Raw genomic sequence first — 12,200 nt, forward strand, 5'->3', positions numbered from 1 at the left:
ACAGACCAACCAAAACTGCAGTTCACTTCTACCAATCACACGGAACAACTCAAACTTTCAAACCTAACTAGGACGGAAATTCACCGCTGGACAACACCTGAACCATGGCTGAGGGCATCACGCAAGCCACAACCACAACACTGGCTGCGTCACTTGTCACGACGGTTTTCGACGGCAAGAAGGTTAGCCAAAGGACGGTGAGCTACATCACCAAAGAGGACAAATTGCTATGCAATGCTTGGATAGAGATTTCACAAGATCCACTTTGCGGTGCCGAGCAAAAGAGATTTTCCTATTGGACCCTGTGGGCAAGTACTTCCATGAGCATAGGAAGTTCATGAGAAACCCCTTCTATAGTGAGCGCAAAGATCTCTCCCTTGCAAAGAGGAGGGGCTTTATCATGCCGAGTGTAGCCAGTTCCAAGGCTAGGGAAGAGTAATAAGTGATGTCTCGGCCGTTGACATGGTAAACCTCTTCCCCTCTTCTCAATGTTGCTAGCACATATGTGAGCATGTATCATTGCTTGTTGTGTGTGTAGGTTGTTTATGCTTTGGAGCACTTCAAGTCCACCTACGACAACAAGTGCTTCACACTGGCCATTGTTGGATGTTGCTCAAGGACACCAAGAACTGGGAAACAAGCTACGCCCTTTGGAGGAAACTCGAGAACATGAAGAAGGGCAATGTCAAAGGCAATTCTTCAACGGACGGTATAATCGACCTCGAATACGATGGGCAAAGCCTAGACGCCCGTTCCACTGATGATGCAGTCGGTGATGGTCGTGCCAAACGTCTAGTTGGCCACAAGGCAGCCAAGACTGACATGCACCGTCAAGCTTCCTCATTGGCGTTCCAAGACACCTTAAGGGAGTTGATGGTCAAGAAGGAAGAGACCATCCCCGAAAAGGAAGAGAGGTGACGCAAAGAGAAAGAGGCAACCGCCAAGAGCTTCGTTGATCTTCAATTGAGAGCTCTTGAGGTGAAAGTGGCCTTTGCGAAGTCTAGGCTCATCGAGGCCGAAGCCAAGGCTAGGCTCATGGATGCCGATGCCAAGTCCAAGGTTTTGTAGGCCGAAGCCAAGATCATGGCCGAGAACCAGATCATGCTGACCGACTTGGCCACCATCTCCGATGTCAGTGTGTCAATTTATTCGAGACCAAGCATGAGATCCGACACCAATCCTTCTTCGTCACCTCGCCACCCCCATCCTGGTTTGACTTTGGCAACAATTCCATTGACTCTGGTTACCCGGATTGCGTGAAGAACAAGGCCAATATAAGTGTGCGCCTCACAGTGGCGTTTCAGGATCTGTTGCCAGCGCCAGTGGATAAGACGGAGTGGCCAAACTAGGCGGATGCGATTAGGGCATCCCAAATGGAGGTGGCCCTGGCATTGGTGACAGTCAACGAGTCCAAACTGGTCGTCATCAAGATCGAGTCTGACTCAAATTAGTAGAAACCCTAGTTTACTAAAGTTTAGTTTATTTAATGATCTAGCTGAGGTTTTAAATTCCGCACTAGTTTCAATTTTGAACTATTTATATAATTACTTTTAAACGTGAAATGTGTTTAAAATGGTTAAAAAACACGTTTTTGTCCATTTTAGGGGGCGCAATTGGGTGCATTGTTAGACAATTGTCCGCCACCCGAAACGAGTGGAAACGGAACAGAGATAATAAAGGGAACTTTTTTATGTTAAGAAAATGCGACAACTCATCTTTTGAACTAATAAATCTACTCCCTCGTTCGTAAAAGGATGTCTAAGATTTATCTAGATTCGAATGTATCCATATAAAAGAATGTCGTCGTATCTTATGAATCCACGTCCTTCCTGCACCCCTGCATCCGAAGATCTTCCGCCATCCGATCTAAATCGCCCGTGCCGTCTTAATCCCATACGGTTTTGCAGTTAACCCCCCGCATCTAGCCAATGCATTTTGCAAAGTACCCCTTGAATCGCGTCCCACCCAACCAGCCCTTTGTCTTATCCCTAAACAACACGGCAACGAATGACCTATACAGACCCCTTAGGCCTTGTTTGGAAGCGGTGGATTTCTGTGTCTGGAAGAGTATTAATCAACGTGTTTTGGGTGGACACCCGATACCCGTCGTCAATCCGTAGAAAGCGAGTGTATAAAACGCGATGGTCACCTCGAGTCTGGAAAACTGCTCATCCCGACGAGTTTTCACGTGTATAATTGGGCTTACACTGCTAGACACCGGTCTACCAAATAGGAACAAAGAGTATTTTCGAGTAATTAACTGGGCTGGTGTAATACACGCGTATCTACTTAAAAACCAGGCTGCCAAACAAGGCCTTACGCGCATGTTCTCCTGGCCGGTCTACGGCGCCGAAGCCGTCGGCGTCCGCAGCCTCCGCACCGTCGCTGTCTTCTGGTGCCCCACGACGCCAGCCTTGTACAGACTCGCGTGGACTGTGAGCACACAAGGGCTTGGGAGATTGGCCAGCTACGATAGAATTTTGCTTCTGTGATAGCTTTGGGAGATTGACCAGCTACAACTTAAGATTCCTTGTTCTTGTTTACTGTATCTTGTACTTGCTATTTGGCTTCTTGAGTAATCAAACGACCATTAATTGCTCTTTGTTGTATGTGCGTATAGAGTTTGTACTGTGAATCTACTTACATACATCTCCGATGAATACTGATATTTCAGAAAGAAGTGAGTGTAAGTTGTTTTGAATGTAAATATTAGAAAGAAACAAGTTCTTATTGCCCTGTGAGTATTTGCAATTTGAGGTGTTCTTACGTGACTGAATCAGGCCATACACACATTTAGATATGTTAACAAAAAACTTACCGCTGCGATGAAAACATTGTAAATCAAGACTGAGACGTATGAAATTGTTCAGAACATTTTCGAGAGCCTTTTAGAAGAGCTCACACTACTGAAACAAGTACTTACATAAAATGTTCAGAGCATTTTGTAGCGTCTGCACTCAGGTAAGAACTGAAAAATTAAGCTATAATCAAAGACCAAAACTCACTAAATCCTAAAAGAGGCCACGATTCAACATAAAGTTCATTGTTTGATGATGGAAATTCTCCATTCCAAAGGCTCAGACGTGGTAAGTATATAGATGTTGATAAACATGACTAAAGGCTTAGACGAGAGGCCACATTGGGATGTGGTGGGTTGTTTCGTTTCTGCCGACCCTAGGAACCGAGTTCTCGCCTCTTGAACCAAGACCGAGCGTACAACCACACGAGGCCCTATTATGGTACCCTCTCGACTCACTAACTTGCCTAGTAGATTCCATGAGTCACATAGTTTGCGTGTTATCTGGACATATGCATCGAAAACGTTTGTGAAAAGGTGCATAGCATACAGGTAGGTAAGCGTGGCCGTGGTGGCTGGGGTTAGAGTCCCTGGGGAAACCCACCTCACCTCACATCGTTAAGGACCGACTTCGGGACTTGACCCGTTACGGCGGAACAATCCTTAGCGCGTGACTCATGGTCTCGGCGACAGCAAGGTAAAGGTCGTGGTCAACCACCCTCTGCCGGCTTTCCAAGGAAGAGAGCTAATGGTCCTGGCATTAAGAGTCGGTTGGTACGTGTGGGTAAAGTTGTGCACCCCTGCAGGGTTATGAATCTTTTCGAAAAGCCGTGTCCACGGTTACGGACGACTTGGGAATGAATTCTGTGATCATAGACAACTTGAACCTGATCGTAAAACTTGGCAACCAATGTGTGTTTACGGATACCTTCTCCGGGTGTTGAGGGGGTGATCCGAGGATAGTGGATCGAGATGATGAAGATTGGTGGATACTATATGATGATCAATAGAGATAGAGATATCGCTCTCTTATCCCCTTTAAAGATTCTGAGTAGTCGAGCTTCTCCTCTCTCTTGTCTTACAAAGGAAAACTGGCTTTACGCAAAAGAAGCTCCACAGAAAGCCCGCATACCCGCTTTGCTAAAAGGTTGTACTAAGTCTTGCTGAGTCCCTGTACTCAGCTTTGCATGCTTTTGTTTCAGACGAAGTCCCTCCAACAGATGGTGGTTTCTAAGTCGACATCGACGAGTAGCTTGGGGTTCCCAGGTGGCAGCCTGGAATCTATGGGCTGGGACGTCACCGTTATGCTCCTGGCCTCTTAGGCCTTTTGCTATCTTGCTATGTCTAATAGCATAACTTTGCTTCCGTTGGTTGATGTATGTCAGGTCAGTGACCTCTGCTTGTAATGCTTTGGTTCTTCGCTCAGTTATGAGCTTGTGTTACTTTTTGAGTCGTAGAGTCACTGTTGTGTTACCGATTCTCTCACTGTAGTCTCTCGAGCTCTAGGTTAGGCTTATGTCAGATGAAGATCTGGTATTTGTCTAACCCTGATCCCGGGGGTGCGACACTCCTTAAGCTAAAAACTCCCAAGCATAGGCTACTTCACTTGTCGTGGTTCTTGGCCCCCCTCCCCATAGGTGCTAGCGATTTTGAAATGGATTGTTGCGATTGTGCATCCTAGTCCCACCAAGCCATTGTCGTGTTTGAAAGCTTTCCCTCCACATGGTTTTATATACTCCTTTCATTCTAATTTAGTCTACATTTAAAAAATGTAGACAAAATAGTGATACATTTATTAATATTACTTAAACCAATCAAAACTATATTGAAAGTAGTGTCATTCAATAGAGAGAACAAAACTGCTTTTCTCTATGTTGTTAATTACAAAGCTAAAATGTAGAGTAATTCATGATAAATTTTAGACTTAGAATGTAGAGTGCTTCAGAATGGAGGGAGTAAAATCTAGAGGTAGCTAATGATATGCGAGACATGCACACAAAATCTCAATGGGGACCACTTTCTATTCTAGGCTACACAAAAATAACAAAATCTAACAAAATTTATAGTAATAGTGCACATTTGAACACTATATAATTTGTTAGATTTTATTTTTTGTGTAGTTTAATTATAAATTAGTTTGTAATGTTTGTATGTACTATACATTATTGGCTTTCTCTACATGTTTTTTAGTTTTTTAAACTTTAAAATATGATTTTTATTTTTTTTAAAATATTGAGTTACGTCTAGCTCGGCCTTCATTTAGCCGTCTAAGCAGTAATAGTACTCCCTCCATTCTAATTAAGTATACGTCATACTCCATTTATCAGTAAATTAAACCAATCCATGCTACATTAAAAGTATTGACATCCAATAGAAAAGGCGGGATTGCTTCACTTTCTGTGTCGTTGTTGCTTACAAATCTAAATACTACCTCCGTTTTAAGGAATAAGGCGTCCTCGTTTTACGAGCTTTTTTGTTTGACCAAGAATTAGTTTAAATAGATAAAAAATGTTTGTATGAAATTAACATAATTAAAAAGTGCTTTTCAATACGAATCCAACGATATTATAATATATGGTCAAAGTTCGTCTTGAAATACGCATGCGCCTTATTCTTTGAAACGGGGGTAATATAACACTATTTTAAAACAAATTTCAAATATACAATATAAAAGAATTCAGAATAAAGTGAGTACTGATTAGTGAAGAGTTTATGGAGCCTTCACTCTCTTCGTGTCACTTTTATTTAGTTGGAGCATTCAGGGCCGGCTCTAGCCCAGGGCAAGAAGTGCGGCGGCCCGGGGCCCAGCCAAATTAGGGGCCCAAAGCTGATACACATGTACTACATATAAGGTAGAAGAGAAAAGAAAAAGAGGCCCATCTATCCACTGTAACCTTTAGCAAGCACGCAGAGAGTCATGGCAGACGATTCGTTTTCTCCCCATCTAGCATGGCCCCGTCGCCTACTCGCCTCGCCCTGATCCCTAATCACCACGGAGAGTCGGAGAATGGGACACGAGAGCTGGCCGCTGCTAACCTGCTACGGCTTACTGCATTCTGCCTAGGTCCTAGAGCAAGAAATTTGGGAGAGAGCAGGATGAACGGGTAATTCCCCAAGCAAAATCTCTAATTGTTTGTGTTCTTAATCTAAGATTCTCAGTCCGGTGGACTGATTTGTCTTTTCTTTACAGCACTCAGGTACTTCCGTTCCGTATAATCTAGGCTCGGTTCCTTCGAAGTCATTCAGAAAACCATGTCTTGGAGGCTTTGAGTTTTACTAATCTGCGGTAATGTTCAGGTGTCCTCTCTCCATTCTTGTAAACATGTTACCTAAAAATGCAAACAAAAGGAAAACTAGTACTAAGTTGATCAAAACCCAGAAAAGAAGCTATGAATGAATTTATGTGACGTTTTGTTCTCTTTCGGGCCCATTGATCGAGTTCGCCCTGGGGCCTCTGTAATCCTAGAGCCGGCCCTGTTGACCGGCACGCACCTGGCTCAGCGCCCCTGTTCCAACTCCTTTGGCGCCTAGATCCCGCAGTTCGTGCTCGTCGGTGCGGCCCGACTCCATGCCCGAAGAGGCTCCCGGAGACCCCGTTTCCCGCCCTCCTTCTCATGGAGCTCCACCCGCTGCGGCCTATCGGCCCCACGCCGGCTCCCCGCCTCCAGCCCCGTCCACCATCTCCCGCCGGCGACTGCCGTTGCTGAAGTTGAGCTTGATGCTATCTCCGGTGGTGTCCTTGATTTGAAGCCAATTGCGGTGGTGCTATGGAGTAGAGCGGCGGCACGGCAAGGGTTCACCGGCATGGTGAGCAGGACGACGGCGTCGAGCCTAGGTCGGTGGCGCTGGGAGGAATCCAGGACGCCGGATCCGTGGAGAGTTCCGATCTGGAGCTTTCCTGGCAGTACGCATCATTCTTCGGGGAATTAGGGATTGGTCCCGTGTTACTGTGTTTTCATGGTTGCCCTTGACCAATCTGCTTGATTCCCCTGCGATGGACTTGATCTGATGGAGGACTCGAGGTGGAGCGGGCCATTCGTGCCCGCGAGGTCGGATTCCCCTTCGTGGCCACGTCAAGCCGGTGCTGCAGGTACCAAACGAAGTGGAGCTGACCCTTCGCGCATGTGAGGTTGACGGCTCCTTCAGGCGTAGCTCTGGGAACTAACGACCTGCTGGAGTGCCTGGAAGAGGTGGGCATGCTGCTTGCTAAACTGGTTTCCTCCGCCCTCTCCCTCCACAGAAGCTCGGCCACCACGACCAGGCGTTTCCTCCCCCAACCTTGGCAGTGAAATTTGGTGTAAAATACTGTAAAGGAAGAAGCAGCACGCAAAGCTCAGTGAAAAGAAACGAGATTGACATCACTGGTTTCAGGACAAACTGCGGTCTGTGCTTTTCCCCCTTCATTTTCAGTCACACAACATGTTAATGTTTATCTGATAAACAGGTACTGTAGTAAAGTGATCCATCAGGCATATAGCTGTTAAGATTAGATCGAATCTATTTACTGACCGGTGTTGCCAAATGCTTAATTAGGGAGTAGGGTGAGTAAGCTGCGCCTACCAAGCTAAGCTTTCGTCGAAAAGGCGCCCTTTATTTAGATGTTGGGGCAAGGCAAGCCCAAGGAAAGTCTAGGTTGGCGCTCCATCTCGGCCATGGCTAGCTACAGCATAGTCTGTCTATTCTACCCACAATGATCGAACCGATAAACACGTATGTAAAATCTCGCTTTTGTTTGAACTGAAAATTCCAGCAAAACGAAAATCTGAGCCATACATGTGTTGAATTCAACGGAAAACTACCAGCTAAAATGAGGTGGTGTTGTTTATTTCATATTGCATCCTGCTGCAATTGTTTGCCTTGCACCGTGATATCTTAATTACACCACTTTATGAGCGCACGAAATGAGGCAAAACTACGGGTGCTAGCCAGGGCACGAAAAATTTAAGTTTGGGAGAGTAAAATATTTTTGTTATAATATGGCATGAGTAATTTACAGGTTTGAGAGAGTAAAATCTTTATTTAATATGGCACTTGATATTCCTTTCTTAGAAATATTTAAAACACTTTGACTTCTCAAAATAGAAGAGTGACTACAAGGTGATGAGCAAAAAGTGCAGAACCAGCTATAGTCAATAGAGATGGATTCTACCGGCACGGTCAAAAACATGTAATTCCACACAGAAAACAATATAGAACGACGTTGTCTTCCATCACTCTACCTTGCAATGTTTTATTGTCCACAAGGTTGGCTCCCAATGTAAAATATTGTGAAGTTGTCCAGAATATTATGGACAAAAAAAGATATTCTAGATTGGAGATGCATATTTAATCATCGTCAGCGAATTATTAAAAAGTGCATACCATATCCTCGAAAACAGATGCAGATATGGAGCGAAAATTATGCACACCCCTAACAACAACCTCCATTAGTACCACCTCGCTAATATGACAACATGGATCGCTCGCGAGACGCATACTTTTTTCTTGACGATGTAGGAACGACTTCCTTCGTTGGTTTTCCTGGCATGCTATCCGATTTTCCTGGCACGGGGTGGCTCGATTGCGCCAGTTTCCCTTGGTATTATGTCATTGGATCCTTCAATTACGCGTGTTTTCCTGATGCGGGATCCCTACAGCGAGGGAGAACATTTTTTAGCGATTTTAGCAAGGCACAATTGGTCGAGTGTGATTGATGAACAAATGATGGAAACAAATAGATGAAACCACTAGAACTCTTTTACTTTTATTATTAGGTACAAGAAATTACCCGTGTGTAGCGGAAGATAAATTGTTAAAATGCTTTTTTGACAGTAATACCGTTGTTTTATTCCCAGTGCAACGCACGGGCATTTTTACTAGTACTAATAAAGGAAGGAAGGTTTCTCTCCTATTTTTTGGTCCGTTTTAAAATTGTCCTTGACTCAGAAATCATCAAGGAGCAGCAAAACGGGATGGATTGTGGGCTGGCTGCCACCGAGATGGATGATACATATAATTATAATTAAAAGACTTCTGCATGGAAGAGGAAGACGGAAGGTGGAGTGGTCGGCGAGATGCCCATGGCAGGCTGCAATGGGGAGCACCGGGCGTCTGCCCAAAGGAACGAGCAAATCGCTGTAGAAAAAATTGTTACCTAGACGTGCAATGGGGCTATCCGGGATTCAGAACTTGCGTGTAGCTCCGGCGCCGAGCTGAAACATTTGTCCACCGGATCGCATGCAAGGGTAGTTATTTACGCATCCGTTTGTCCCTCTCTATTGGATTGATCAAATGCTGGTTCGCATTACGCAAGTGCCAATGCGTATATCCAGGCATAATAATTAAGTTGGCCATCTTACTGAATTTTCTTCTAAGATATGTGTTTTCAGTTTATTACATGGTTGTAAGTTTCTTATAATTTTCTAAAAATAAACAATTTTGGCCAGTTTTGTAAACCATGGGGTTAACATCTAACGAAAAGGTGACCCCTATAAATGCAACTTTGTTAGGGTCAGGGTGTTTATGCACCCAGGTGCATATGCAACCTTTATTTAAATTGCATTTTGAATGTATTTAAAAATGTCAAACAAATACTAAAAATAATTTCCCCTGTATATTTTGACATCTTACATGCTCGCAAAATTGTTTCAGCAAAAACCGACATCTTGTATGCCATGTGTAAAAAAATAAAAAAAATTGTGCTAAAATTGTCTATTTCTTGAGGTTTTTTTTACACAGGGCATAAAAATTATCGGTTTTATGTGAAACTTCACGTGCACACAAAGAAAATATCCCTCTATATGCAAAAAAAAAATCCTAAATTTTGTAAATTTTTAAAATATATTTTATATATACCGGATGCGTATGCAGCTTGGATCAGATTTGAGTCTCCGCTTTGTTAGACACGTGAGAATTAACAAAACACATTTTCATATAACTCTTGGCCGTACTTCCGTGGCATCGCACGGGTATTTTTCCTAGTTTATATACCTAATAATAAAGGAGCTAAGGTTTCTGCCAAAAAAATTCGTCAACGTTTTTTTTGGACCGTTTTATCCTCCCACCAAAACGCATAATACAACAAAATGCCACCCGATACCGGTTCGTTTATTCTTTTCGGCTCCCTAGCCGAGCAGAGAACTGCTCTGCCAACGCGGATCCCGCCGCCGGCCCTTGCCTCCACCATCGCGTCGGAGGAGCGCCGTGCCCGGCCATGTACTCCCCCATACTGCCGGTACCCAACCTCCAGCCCATCACCAACAACGGCACCGGTCCGGGACGCCGGCAAGGTCTCTCTTGGCCTCCCTCCATCAACGAGGTGGATGCAGCTCGAGGCGCGCATCTGGACCGAGGTCGCGGAGCAGGTGACTGGTTTGTTTCATTCAATTTTTTTCCACAAAGATTGTTTGGGTACATTAGTTTGGTCCAACAGAGCCATGGTCGACATGACCTCGATCCAGCCACCCAGCGCGCCGCCCACATGATCCTGCACGGCTGCACCACTGGATCCCGGCTGCTCCACGAACGACTATCCCCTGTGCTGCCGCCAGCTTCCCCAGGCTACAGCGCCAGTGACCGCTTCCTCTGCATCCCGCTTCGGCGGTGCCCCTGCATCTCGCGGATCCTGCGGCAAGTCACCGTCCACCTGCATCCGCGCGGTCCGGCGGCAGCTTTCCTCTCCCCTGGACAAGGACATAGTTTTCTGGCCGAGGATGGCGAGTTGAGGTCCAGCTCCTCCTCATCTCTGAACTCTGGCAGAAGGTCGATCTTCTTCGGTCCACCACGAGCCGTCTTCAGCAAGGATGAAGAAAGGATGGCCGAGGCCTTTTCTGTTTGTTCCCATCGCGTGGAGCAACTGGGAGGACGACAAGATGTTAGTCTCTCCCCAATCTCTTCTGCGTGTGTTGTTTGCTTGGATGTGAAAACTTTGAATTATTTCAGTATGATAGATGTCTGAATTACCTTCTGAAAGTATAGGTATGGCTGGAGCCTGGAGTTAGCTATACCGGGATGCAGCTGCAGCCAATGTCCCGTATTGGTATTGTGTATAGTATTTTTCTTCTTTGTGTCTTATCCGATGAATCCAGAAATTAGGTATCAGCTGTTGTTTCTTTCTTTCAAGCTAAGGAGATTGTCCAATAAATATTACCTACCTGGATTATCTTATTTTCAATCTAGATTTTTTTTTCATAATTACAGAAATTCTTCAAGCCCGCAGTCTAAGAAATCTGCCTAATTGGATTCAGTAGTTGTGAATACTAAGTGAAAGAGTGAGGGTTACAGTGCTCGCCTTCCTAGATTGTCGGGCAATTTTTTTTTCATAATTACAGAAATTCTTCAAGCCCGCAGTCTAAGAAATCTGCCTAATTGGATTCAGTAGTTGTGAATACTAAGTGAAAGAGTGAGGGTTACAGTGCTCGCCTTCCTAGATTGTCGGGCAAAATTTTAGTTGTACGGATGTGTTTAGTACTAAATTTTAAAAAAGTTGGCAAAATATTGTGCGTGAAGTAACCGTAAATTCGTTTGAACCCATATCTTAATTTTTTTTAGAATTGGCGTCCACCATCATCACCGGTCTGAGGTATTACCCACCGGTTGAGGTATTACAAGTTAGTGCACTGACCTGCTTCCAATTTAATATTATTAGATGTGATTATGTTTGCTATGAATATACATATTAGAGAACCTGACAACCATAAATGATGGTGACAAATAGAAGAAGTGTCTATATAGAGCCTTTAATTATTTGTTTCTCCCAGTGCAACGCACGGGCACTTGTACTAGTATATTTAAATTTAGACAAATTCATGACATTCTTTTATAAACAGAGGTAGTACTTTATAATAAGAATGTTGTGATCGTGCTTGGCGAAGGGATTGACCTGGTGTGATCATATTTGCGTACATGATTGACTGTTTCGTTTCCCATGTTTCTACGCATCAAATGATATCTTGTATAGTCCTATCCAGTGTCATGTACGTGCAGCCGTGTAGGCGAACCACCTGATCATGCCAAATCTTGACAATCTTTGTTCTGTTTGTCAGCACCCGGTAAGCGAATAGGCGATACCTATTCTGAACAAATGCAGCTACTTCCTTGACACTGCCGCTCGCCAATGACAAACTCCAAAAATCTTCGCACCTAGTCGATTGCGCCACGCGCGGGTTGGTGCTCCGCACGTTGCGCGTCAGTGAACAACTGCTCCAGCTAAATAAAAGCGACACGGACAATGCTCCCAGGGCCGGCTCTAGGATTACAGAGGCCCCAGGGCGAACTCGATCAATGGGCCCGAAAGAGAACAAAACGTCACATAAATTCATTCATAGCTTCTTTTCTGGGTTTTGATCAACTTAGTACTAGTTTTCCTTTTGTTTGCATTTTTAGGTAACATGTTTACAAGAATGGAGAGAGGACACCTGAACAT

At 44.5% G+C, this 12,200-nt stretch overlaps 1 long non-coding RNA gene across 1 annotated transcript; it reads left to right on the plus strand.

Annotated features, from left to right (window-relative positions):
- Positions 1-9,904: 9,904 nt before the first annotated feature.
- On the plus strand, positions 9,905-10,921 carry LOC127328736 (uncharacterized). Its single transcript, XR_011751780.1, has 2 exons — positions 9,905-10,649; positions 10,754-10,921. It is a non-coding gene; the product is annotated as an uncharacterized lncRNA (long non-coding RNA).
- Positions 10,922-12,200: the final 1,279 nt, after the last annotated feature.

Source organism: Lolium perenne, chromosome 2 (assembly GCF_019359855.2).
Source record: "Lolium perenne isolate Kyuss_39 chromosome 2, Kyuss_2.0, whole genome shotgun sequence".
Lineage (NCBI taxonomy): Eukaryota > Viridiplantae > Streptophyta > Magnoliopsida > Poales > Poaceae > Lolium > Lolium perenne.